This window comes from Acomys russatus, chromosome 6 (genome assembly GCF_903995435.1).
Source record: "Acomys russatus chromosome 6, mAcoRus1.1, whole genome shotgun sequence".
Taxonomy (NCBI): Eukaryota; Metazoa; Chordata; class Mammalia; order Rodentia; family Muridae; genus Acomys; species Acomys russatus.
Window position 1 is genome coordinate 58,278,727 of NC_067142.1, and position 12,694 is coordinate 58,291,420.

At 43.4% G+C, this 12,694-nt stretch overlaps 1 pseudogene; it reads right to left on the bottom strand.

Moving 5' to 3' along the window:
* Window positions 1-6,650: 6,650 nt before the first annotated feature.
* On the bottom strand, window positions 6,651-9,947 carry LOC127191109 (thyroid hormone receptor-associated protein 3-like; annotated as a pseudogene).
* Between the last annotated feature and the right edge of the window lie 2,747 nt (window positions 9,948-12,694).

Consider the following 12,694-nt stretch of genomic DNA (forward strand, 5'->3'; position numbering starts at 1 on the left):
CCAAGGGTTTTTGAATATTACAACCGAAAGACTTCTTTTATTTTAGAAATTTCACAAGCCACTTGAAAAAAAACACTAATGTGTAAAAATAACTAATAGTTTTTAAAGCTCAAACTAATTTTCTGTTCATCCTACAAGCTAAAACTTATTTGTTTAGATTTACTCACTTCATTTTATATGATGAACACAAGAATATTATTTTAAATATGTATGTAAGTATTTTTACATTAAATAAGATAACTGTGTACCCCTTCTTATAGACCATGATATGGTCCCACTAAGAACCCTGTGCTTTCTATTTTCCCTTTAGCAGACTCCCATCCCAGAGCAGAATCCATCCTTTTGAAACCTGACCAGACACTGGGCTTTACTGTAGGTAAATAGATGTCCAATAGTATGAACTCCTGCCGCCCATGCGTCCACGTGCCCCTTGTCACATGTACATTCCTCCACGTTGCTTGGGTTCTACAGCTCACCTGACTGGTAAAAGACATGATAGCTAACTGCTGTTGTATTGGTCATCTTAGCCTCTACTTCCCCTCTCAAGATCCTAATGGCAGTCATCATGCCAATCGCTGGCGTCCTCTCTCCACTCCCTGACTTTCCATCCCAAGGACATGAGCTATGCCAATAAACCTAACTAACAGGCTGAGAGAACAGGGAGGCTTCTGCCCATAGCAAGCAGGTGGTATGTCCCACCCTGGGGGGAAAACCAACAGGATGAGGCTTGGCTTGCTTTGGTGTGTGCTGGTTTTGTCTCATAGAAGGAAGAGGATTCAAAAGAGTGGATTACTCCTTTGGATTTAACTCCAACAGGGATGAGCTGATTGGTTATTAGGACATCTTAGCTATTATGCTGTATCCACAAAATTGGTATTATTCAGAACTAGGAGTTCCTGCTAAGTATTCAAAACACCTAAGTTCATATTGTAAGGGTGTGTGAGCCTGGGAAAGTATTAAGATTCAGTTTGCTTATTCATACTATATAAGGATAATGATACTATTCTGTAGAGTGAAATCGGGATGAAATGTGAATTCACTAACAGCTGTGGATACCTTGTAAGGTTTTCAATAAATGTCCATCTAATCTGTGTGTGTGTGTGTGTGTGTGTGTGTGTGTGTGTGTGTGTGTGTGTGTGTGTGTGTGTGTCTCCACAGAGGCCAGAGGGTAGCAGTGAGCATCTCCCTTGATAATTCTTAGCTTTCAACACAGAATTTCTCACTAAACCTAGGCCTCACCAATTGAAAGTCTGGCTGGTCTGTGAGTCCCAGGGATCCACCTCTCTCCCCGAACCCCCTAGCCAGCACCAGTGCTACAGACATTTACTGCTAGGCCGTCTTTTATGTGTGTGTGTCAGTGCTAGGGAACCGAACTCAGGTCTTCATGCTTGCATGGCAGGCACTGTACTGTTTAGCCATTTCCCAGGCTGCAATCACTTTAAAACAAAAGAAAACAAAACAAACCAGCACACTGTATGGACTTGATGTTAATTTAAAGGGTCATATTTTCAAATGGTATATGAAAATATGTTTGCTCTAATGGTCAGAGGCTTCTAGTAGAATTCTTTAGTGATTTGTTGAGTGTTCAGTTCTTGAATGCTCAGTCCTATTGAGCCTTACTATTGAAGCAGATATTTTTACCCTCTTTATAGATTACAAGAAGCAAAAATCCAATCAAGGTAATTTGACCAGATACACAATTATGAAGTGCCACAACTGTGGTATTATCCTTATGACTATGTTAACCCATGATAAGAATGCTATTTCATGCTCAGTGGAAGCTCTAATTGGTAGTTACATATAACTTTATAGTCACACGAACAAGGGGTACCATTTAAGGAAGTCTGTAGCAATATTTATTTGTGTGTGTGTATGTGTATGTATGTGCGTGCGTGCATGCACAGGTAGGGACATGTCATAGGGTGTGTGTGTAAATTAGAAGACAACTTTGGGGAGTCAGTTCTCTTTCCACTATTGGTTCCAAGGATCAAACTCAAGCTGTCAGGCTAGAAGAGCAGGCACTTGTACTGACTGGCCTGTATCTCTGTCTTAGTCATAAGCATTTTACAGAACAATTGTCTTGATCTCCTCTGCAAGACAGTGTCATGGAATGAAAAGTTAGGGCAACAGTTGATGGTTAAATGAGGCAAATATACAATGTGTCAACTTTAATTTGACTTTAAAGAAGATAGCTGTTACATAGGTCTATCTTCCATGTCAGCCAGATAGCATCCTCAGGAGTTCAGCTGGACATGTCTGCAAACAATCACCCCAGCCTGGCTTGATACAATTGATGTTCCCTCAGAGGTGGAGGGGCAGAGAGAGTCGTATCTAGCCGTGCCTCCCAAACAGTTGTCTATAACTGTTCCCTAAGTACACATGGGTCTAGAGGAAAAGGCTGGAAAGGCCAGAAGAGTGGGCTCCTTCTATGCAAGTCAACAAGACTTGGTGCAGATCTTCCAGTGTGTCTGCCTTAAGGACCCACAGTCCTGGCCATAACCCCTCCCCCACTGCTCTGGAAGAAAGCCTATTTAATAAACCCATTGGCTCTTCAGAGTGACTTCTGTGGACTCATACCTAGGTTTGTGGTTGAGACAAACTCTTTCATCTATCTTCCCCCAAGAAAAGGGATTTAGTAACACTGGCTGTAATTGTCACATTGAGAAATTTAAATGTGGATCAAAGAGAGATAGCATATAGACTGGTTTGTAATTATGAAGACAAGGTTGTTGTGCATTAAAGGAATTTTTTTTGGAGCTTTTAGTTGTACCACTTAGTGTAAAATGTCAGTGCCAATAGTAGTAAGAACCAGGCCCAGTGGTGGCTCACGCCTGTAATCCCAGCACTCTGGGAGGCAGAGGCAGGTGGATTTCTATGAGTTCAAGGTCAGTCTGGTCTACAGAGGGAATCCAGGACAGCCAAGGCTACACAGAGAAACCCTGTCTTGAAAATAAATAAATAAATAAATAAATAAATAAATAGTAGTAAGCACTGCAGTTGGAGTAGATGTGTCAAAGTGTGGACAAGTGCAGGTTCTAGTGGGAGGACATCCTGGAACTTATGTGTTATTTATGCTTCTCTGTGTGTATAAAATTTTTTCTATAATTAAATGCAGGTTAGGCACAAGGCCTTTGGGATCCCTGATCTAACAGGAGTGCTGTGAAGTGAGTCATGTTTTTGTTTGTTTGTTTGTTTGTTTGTTTTGTGTTTTGTTTTTCTGGTTCTATTCTTTTTCCACAAATGCATCACAGAGAGAAAGAGGATCAGGTGATCAATGTGGACTAGTGAAGGACAAAGTCCAGATTCAGACCGTCTGGAATCTAGCTCAAGTGTTTTGTTATAAAGAAGAATACAAGTTCATGCATATGAACTTCAAAAATTGCAGCACACTAGGTATGATGGTGCCCACCTTTAATCCCTGCACTTGGGAGGAAAGGCAAGCGGATCTCTGTGAGTTCCAGGCTAGCCAATGTGGCTCAATGAGACTCTGTCTACACATGCACACACACACACACACACACACACACACACACACGCACGCACGCACGCACGCACGCACGCACGCACACAGCTGCAGAGGACAACTGTAAGAACAGCATTAGAATGACAGGTTGTCTTTATTTGGTGGCAAGGCTATATCAGAGAATGAATTAAGGATTTGACCATTGTGAGGGGAAAAAAATGCAATTTCAGTCCATGTTTCAGGGAGTAAGAAATCTACAGTGAGGATGTTTTGTGCCCACAGCCATAGCCTGGGTTTTAGATTTCATTCTGAGTGGTACAGTGGGCTGAGTCCAGATGGCATGTTTGGAGTAATATCACTAGCCATAAAAATGTAACAACAACGATTGAAAAAAAAAAGCAAACAAAATCTGGCCCGTCTTTGTCAGTGGAATGAGGCATTTTTATAAAGTGCCCTGGGGAAAGGTGAATGAACAACATCTTGTGAAATACTCCTGTTTAATTGAAAGAGAACAAGAAAGATTACAGTTGATACAGAGAGAAAAACAGCAATTATAAAATGCTGGCTAAACACAAAATATTTATTATTGGGTGCCAGAACTTGACTTTCAGTAGCAAAACTTCCTGAGGGCCAGAAATAAAATGTACTCTTTGAACTGGACACTTGCCTGAACTCGATAGAGCCCGAGGTTTTCGTCTGCCTGAGTGTCAGTAAGACAATTATGCAGATAGTTTATTGGGTTTCCGATTGCAAAGCTCGATCCACTCCTTGGCGCCTTCATAACGGTCTTTTGTTTCATCCCGTTCTGTTTCTGAGTCAGCAAAGCACTGAAGGAGTTCACAATCCAAAGAGAAAGGAAGGGTGCAGTCCGCAAGATGTTCTCGGCCATTTTCGTCCCTCCAGCCACTCTGTTTGACTTTTTGGAGCTAACCAGTATTACCACGATCTCTTTCTTGATTTTATACATTTTGTACTCCTTATGCATTTTCCTCAAATCTAGGGACTAAGGTTCTCTAACTCTTTTTCCAGCTTGGAATCTCCACTGGCTGGGCCCTCATTAGCTGATGATCCCAGTAAAATTCCCCTAAATAGCAGATGCCTGACCTCACCTCGCTTGGCTTCTCCGCACTTTGCTGACCAGGTGACTAAATAAATGTCTTGCCAAAGACTTCACTAAGAGCAAACCATAATACACTGCATGAGTGAACATAGCTGTTCCCCTCCAATCAGCCTTGCCGATAAGGCTAAATAATGGCTTCTTTGTTCCTCTCCAGACAGCAGGATGGCTGCTGATATGGAGAGCATTATTGCTGAAATTATGGGATGTTCCTTTTTGTAACTCATGGTCCATGTACTTGGTGCGTGTGTGTGTGTGTGTGTGTGTGTGTGTGTGTGTGTGTGTGTGTGTGTCTCCAAATGAAATAATAACTTCTTCAAAGGTAGAATCCCAATACTTAACCAAATCTACCTTCAAAGGCCCAAATTTACGACTGTTAGTTTGTGGTTTTACAGACTAGTTAGTAAACCTAGGAATGGACTTGCATTTATTTGAAACATATCTCAGATGTACTGGGTGGATCCTGCAGGATGTGCTACAGTGTGAGATGTTGTTATCCTTGTTAGTTTTTTTTTTTTTTTTAATAGAACATATATTTTAAAAATCGAGCAGCTACAATGGCCTGTATATGAAAGAACTGTTTAATGAAATGCCAAATTAAGTTGGTTGAAGACATGACTGATCATCCTAGCTTTCTCTAGGGGTTAATTTATCTTTTTTCACTGCCTTCCCTCCTCCCCGTACTCCAGGTTAGCCCGTGGCCTCCTGTTTGGTAGCCAAGCACCACTATTTTTTTTTTTTTTAATATCTGTCACTTCGTTTACTATTTTTATTTGCAGAAGGAGTTGAAACAAAAATTTAAGGGTGTTTTTCTTTTCTCCTCTAAACACAAATCATTCAACTAAAACCAAATTAACCATAGAAATTAGCAAAGTAAGGGGAAGTAAGCACAACGACCCAAGAGCAAAGGCTGGGGGACGTGGGGGAACATATGCAACAGTCCCGGTGGTTCCTCTGCTGGGGGGACCGCCTCCCCCAGAAAGCAAGCACAAGGACCCTTTTATGAGGATATCCCCATCCCCCAAACATCTGAAAATGTTTCAACGCAAAACTTAAGGTTAAAAAGAGAAAAAAGGGAAAAAAGCAAACCAAAACCACACAACCCCACAAACCACCCAGCCATAACCACCATCCTTAATCGTTCATAGGAGCCCCTTCTCGTTTTATAAAAAGATTAATAAAATTATTAAAAATTTTATCTTCTCATCATATATTTGTAAAGATAATAGAATTCAGAAGTTTCTTAGAAAACAGACCAGAAACTACCCTTTGCTTCACACCCACTTTGCTGACGACAAGCAGGACTACAAAGTGCGGGACACTGGAGCTGCTGATGGAGAATGGGACGCCCAGCCCAGGAGAAAGCAGACAAGAGCAGGTGCATGGGAGGCTGGGAGCATGGCTGTGTAGAACGGGGAACACAAGGTGGCCAGAAAGGCCTTGAACTCCCCCTAACATACAAAGCCGGTTTCTACAACGATCCAAGCAGTTTGGTCCCAAACCGAGGTGAACACTTCAATGTTTATTCACATGCTTTGTTTTCTCTAAAGAATCGAAGTTGCCCAGATTAAATCTTTCTGCTAATATTACTACATATTCCTTTGAAAGGAAGGAAAAAGAAGAAAAAAATATATAAGGGCCTTTTAAAAATGGGGACAGAAAGAGACTGAAAACTAAGTTCATCCTCTTAGCTCCAAATGAAATGAAATTAAGAAAACTTCGTTTCTAATGGCGGAGAGATAAATAAATAAATAAATAAATAAATAAATAAATAAATCCAAGCATCAGCATTATTCTCCTTACACTTCCCCCACCCTACCTCACACACCAACAAATGAGAAACAGTGGAGCCCATTGTGTTGTAGTCTGCTCAAGACATGGGCCTGATCCTAGGTTCTGTGTCCAGTGGGACAGCACCGGGGATCGCTGGCTTGGGTCCTGTGTGGTTGGCGGGTTGTGGGGTGGGGTTTGGGGTGGGGTTTTCAGAATCTTCTTGAGGCTCCTTGTTTAGCTCCACCAGCCTCTCCCAGTGCCTTTCTATCCTGGGCAAGGGCTCATCAAGAGCGGCCCCTACTCAGCTGTGGCCTGTAAACTGTCCTCTGTCCTACTCTCATCATCTTCAATATCTCCTTCTCCCTAGAACTTGTCGTTGGCCCACTTGGGCCTGGTACTGGACTTCCGGAACATGAACCTGCCTGGACTCTGGGGGAAGTCTCCTCGGCCATGGCCTCGGCTCATCCACTTGTCACTGCCCTCACCTTCCCGGTCATCACGCAAGTAATACTTCTTGCTTTTGGGTGCGTACTCTGGGTCCCCTTCCTCTTCCTGGGTTCGCTTTTGAAAATTCTTGTTGCTGTTGTTACTATTACCAGAATTGTTTCCTCTGCCCCAACCTCTCCCACTTGTTCGAAATTGAAAGGTTCCCAGAGCCCTGGCGCCTCTTTCATTTGGGCCCACGAAGTCTTTGGTCCCCAGTCTGAATTTGTCGAAGCCTGTGGTGCTTTCTTCCCTCTCCTCTGCTTCCTCGGAGTTCTCCTCTGCTTTGCAGGAGTGAGCCCACTGGGAAGAGGAAGAGGAGGACCTAGGCGGTCTCTTGCTCTGCGTTACTTCTGCTTCCTTGATCCTTTGTGTGTTTTCCCTGTTTTCTCAGTTATCTTTCTCTTGAGTGGCTTTAGAGTCTCGCGGTTTCACAGACTCTCTTGATTTACCTCGCTTAAGATCTCTCTCCCCTGTAAGGTGAGAGCGGGAGGGAGGAATGGGAGGATACAAGTGATGACATAACAATTGAGTTGTAATCTGAATAAATTAATAAAATTAAAAATTTTAAAATCTCTCTGTTTATGGTTTTTTAAAACAACATTACAGCATTCAGTATCAAGGAGATCAACAGAATCATCTTTGTATTTTCCCTCAGCCTTGTAGCCAGCGTTCAGGGGACTTTTCTTCCTCAGGAATTAAACCATGTTTTCTGAATATACTGGGAGAATTGTCTGTCCTCCTGTGTATCTCTGGGCTTTTCTTATTTTTAGCTGCTTTTTGTTCGTTTCCTCACTATAGGTATTTAGTAAAGCATATATGCAATAATGTCATTTCAGAGGAGCCAAAGTGATGCTTTTTAACACGATGAGCAATCGTCACTGTGTGCTGGGCAAACAATTCTGAGGGGCTGCACTGAGACGATGCTGACTGTATGTGCTGGAAAATGGAACGAAATTCCCATTTCTATTTGTTGCTATAGACTAGATCCTGACAAAGCTTTCGTTCCCGAGCCACTGGGTCTTTTGGGTGACTGGTTGCCTCCCTCTGAAGGGCTTCTCAGAGTCCATCTTGGGAGAGATGGATCAGATTTCATCTTTACGTCAGCATCAGAGAAGCTCCCTTTTCTCTTTCAGCTTCTCTTTATCAGTATCTGTTTGTTTCTGCTCCTTATCTTTCCCGTTCTCTGTCTCCTGCTCTTCCGGATACCTTTTGGTGTACGCTCTTCCCCACGAGGCAGCACTCTCCTTCTGAGACGAACCATACGCAGAGCCATTGGCTGTTGGACTCTTACCCACAGGGCTCTTTTTGGATGGAGTCAAAGACACAGAGCTATGGTCGAACTGACTTTGGTGCATTCCAGACTGATACCCAGCACGACCTGACATATACAAGCCCATCTGGGATGCACTAGAAGTGGGAGACTAGCTTTTGGCATAGGGGTAGGGCATAGTACCCTTCGCTTACCCACCACAGACTGGAGTGGGCTTTTGAAGAGCTGGGCTTCTCTCCTGGGGACTCAGATCAGAAACTGAGGCCCCTGATGCAGAACCAGTGCCCTTGGTGGCATCTGGCCATGGCTCTGAGCTCTCAGATCCCTTTATATCTTGGGAGGTGCCTCCAGAGAACGTCTGCTCCTTTGCCTCATCCCCCTGGTTATCACCAGCTGCCTGAGATGGCGGGCTCTCCTTAGAAGAGGACTTTCACTTTGTGTAGACTTGCACTTAGATCACTCAACTCTGCTGTGCTTGGAGGGTGAACGGGAGGATGAGGAACGTCTTGACCTGTCATAAGATGACTTATCAGAGTTCCTAGAATGGCTCCTGGACCGTGGCGAAGGGACCTTCTCTTTGGGGAATGGGATCGAGGATGGTCCCGACGAGGGCTGTATGCTTGCGGGGTAGTTCTGCCAATTGGAACGGTAGTTTGCATAGCCACCTCGGTTATACTGGCCCTATGGATAAACGCCTGGGTTCCACCCATGGAAATAACAGGGTCTCCTGTAGCCTCTCCTTTCTCTGTTATAAGCTGGAGAGTATGATCTGGAACAAGACCTAGAAGTAAGCCTGTGCTTCTTTGAAAGAGAGACAGATCAGCTTCGGGACCAAGACTTTGAAAATGAATGAGATCTGGATGCAGATCTTGGGCGAGAAGAGACCAAGACTTGGGTTTGTTTATGACATTTTGCAAGAGATTATACCTGAACCGGCAGAAGTGACTACAGCTGCAGTCTCGCAACGGCACAACTGGCCCAAACCTCGCCCATGCCCGACAGCCCAACTTTTTAATTAAATGTTGATTATTCCCCCTGTCCCCTTCCCCGTCCCGTCCCCACCATCACCTGCTTCTCTGTATACATGTGGGTGCATGCGCAGGTGCTATCCACCTTGTTCTGTAGGACAGCGTCTCTCATTGGTCTGGAACTCACTGATTAGGCTAGGCTAGACCGACTGGTCAAACAATCCCCAGGAATTTGCCAGTCTTCACCTTCCCCAAACTAGGAAGAAAGATTCGTGTTGCCACACCCAGATTTGTTATGTGGGTTCTGGGGCTTCCACGCCAATCTTGTCAAGTCAAGCACTTTACTGGCTTCCCAACCCCTAAATCTTGATTCTTAGTAGTTTTGTCCTTAGGGTTAGTTATAGACAGTAAACCCATGGTTCTCTCTTTGTTGGGCAATGCCAATCTCCTCGCCCTAACACTCCTACACCTGAACAACGTACCCGAGGGAAACCTAAACAGGGCACTTGAGGCTACCTGGACTAACGGCTGCATAAAATAGTGAGCATGAGCTGTGCCTGTGTAGAAGACCACTGGACGGGAGCCAGCAAGTTGCTGACAGTCTCAGTCTCCCCAACAACTCCTGTCCTTCTCTCCCTCCCACCTGATAGTCATGAACAAGGGAAAAATACAAGTGGCCTGACAAGGGAACAAGGCAGTGGAAGCCTGTCAGACAGCCCAATTAATTAAAATTGGGACCAGGTGTGACCATGATCTTACATTATATTTTTAAAAACCAACATAGTGAAGAGGTTGGGGAAAGGATTGAGGGAGCCAGAGGTGTCAGGCGCTCCACAAGATGACCTACAGAGTTAACTAACCTGGGCCCATGGGGGCCCACAGAGACTGAACCACCAACCAAAGAGCAGGCATGGACTGGTCCTAGGGCCCCTGCACATAGGTAGCAGATGCACAGCTTGGTCTTCATGTAGATCCTCCAACAACTGGATGGGGGTGGCTATCTGACTTTTGGAGGCTTCCCTTTGGATCCTGTTCCCTTAGGCAGACTGCCTTGACTGGCCTCAGTGGGAGAGGATGGACCTAGTTCTGCAGTGACTTGATGTGTCAAGGTAAGTTAGTACCCACGGGCGACTTCCCCCTTCTCTGAAGAGAAGGAGAGGGGAGAATGCAGGGGAGGGGTGTGCAGGATGTGGCAGAACTGGGAGCGGGTGAGGAGGGAGCTGTGATTAGGATTTAAAAAGAATGAATGAATAAAGGAATAGATAAATAAGTAAATAGAATTCTATAGCATGGATTTTGCCAAATACAGCATTTCTTTCCACTCCTAATGTAAAGGAATTATGCAGATTGACTGGTTTTTAAATTCCCAGTTGGAGTGAGAGAAGGTTAGAGAGGAGGAATGTGTATGACCAACATCTGTAGGTTTCAATTCAAATGCATTTTTAAAAGTAAAATTAGGCTTCTGCACTGAAATAAAAACATCTACCCAAGATTATCCATTTTTCAAAATTAATCTGAACTGCACACACCCTTGATTTAGGAATAACATTATGCATGAGGACATTGCTTGGCCTCTTCATGATAGAATTTTGCATGACACCCAAGAACAGTCAGGACATAAAATAATAAGTTCAGACTATTGCTTCCAAGGGTTCTACTCAAAAAACTGAGCCAATAGGGATACTGTCAACCATTTGCCTCCCACAATACGAAGTATGGTATAGATGATTTATTGTAAATAAATATACTAATGGTACAGAAACGCCATGTGTGATATATGCAGATATCTTTGCAGCAAGTTTGAATTAAAATGGTAGCAATGGGTTAGTCATGCATGGAGCTGTGTTAGAGGTGGACATCCCAATTTGGGACATTCGGCCCTCGGTGCCATACCTCTCCAGGATTTGATTACAGGAACAAAGTAACAAGGAAAATTCTTGGTTAGCTATTTAGCAATGCTACTGAAGTCATCACTAGTGTGCAGGGGCCATAAGAGGTCAGGTTGAGCCTTAGAGTCTGGGAAACTTCATACTAACCAAAATGCAAATCAGTTAACTAGGAACTAAACTTCTGTTCTCACTGTGACACTATTTGAAAAAAATTACAAAGTTCATAAGTAGTAAAGGGAAGCTGATGCTAAAAGTTAGTATATCAACATTGACAAGCTAGGATTGCCTTCTGTCTAAATCATCTACCAAGAAATCATGTTACTCTGGGCATGAGTTGATATCACCATGACATCCCTTTTCCTGGAAGTCTATAGATACAAGGGTATATATAATGCAGACTTGAAGTCTTAAAAGTGTGGACTTGGAACCCCTTGGCCTTTGAAGTTCTTTTGAGCTATCGAATTCATAATTATTTGCATAACAAATGTGTGTGTATGTGTGTGTGCACACACGCACGTGCGCATGCACACTTATTCTTCTTGCTCAAATATGGTAGAAAATTTCCCAAGAGTAAATGAAAGGTGATAATTTAACTATTCTAACACCAAATGAAAGTTTTAAAAGTCATTTTAAAAGGTGTTTTACAAATTATTTAATTGTTAATATAATAAGTATCAATAAATATAACTCCCATTTTGAAATTATTTAGGGTACTTAATTATTGAAGAGCATAAAATGTTTCCATGATCAAATAGCATAAGAAACATAGGGAGAAGGAGGAAGAGCAAGAAAAGACTAAGGAGAAGGAGAAAGAGAGGGAGAAAGAAAGGGATAAGGAGAGGAAGAGAAACATGGCAGAGTCCCATTGTCCCACTCAAGGCATACCCCCAAATGACATAACTTCTTCCTGTGTGACTCCATTTCTTAAAGATTATGCTGCCCCTGGTAGTGTCGTAGCTGGTGGTCAAGCCTTCAGTACGTAATCATTATGAGAAACATTTAAGATCCAAGCCATAACACCCACTGTCAACGTATTGGCAAATATCAAGATCCTATTCTTAGTGATGTGGTTTTGCAGTATTCTAGATGAGGCCATTTTAATGAGATTTCAGAAGCATTTTATCTCCTAAGCTACATCATATCCAGATTGCCTCCAAAGCTCCAAACAGTTCTGCATGAGGGAAGTACTTCCCTAATTCATGAGTGTAGATACTGGAAGTCCTATCACTGACGTGTGCGTAAGCGTACAACAATGTAGGAACCAGGCCCGACTGGGCTGCCTGCCTGTCTTACTGTTTCATGTCCTGTTTCTAGCAGCTTCCATGTCTGTGTTTATCTTGCTTAGCTAGTCATGTTTACTGCTCTGAGAATGCGCCCCTCCCTTCCTCGAGACTTTTCCTCCTGTGTGCAATCACTTCTTGAGGGATGTCACCTGGAAGGAGGATTCCTGTTTTGCTGCCTATAAGAAGGCTCTTTGGAACTCTGGAAGGAGAAGAATAAACAGCAGCCACAGCTGCTGCTGCGGCTGCTGCTCTCTTAGCACGAAGGACCCGCTGTGTTAGTGTGTGTGTGTGTGTGTGTGTGTGTGTGTGTGTGTGTGTGTGTGTGTGTGTGTGTGTGTGTATGAGTTAAATCTGCAGTCCCTCGCCCTCGACTCGGTACCTCGGTGGCGTGGACACCACACAACAACAAAAGGAAGCTTTTCTGTGCTTCTTCAATTGTACGTAA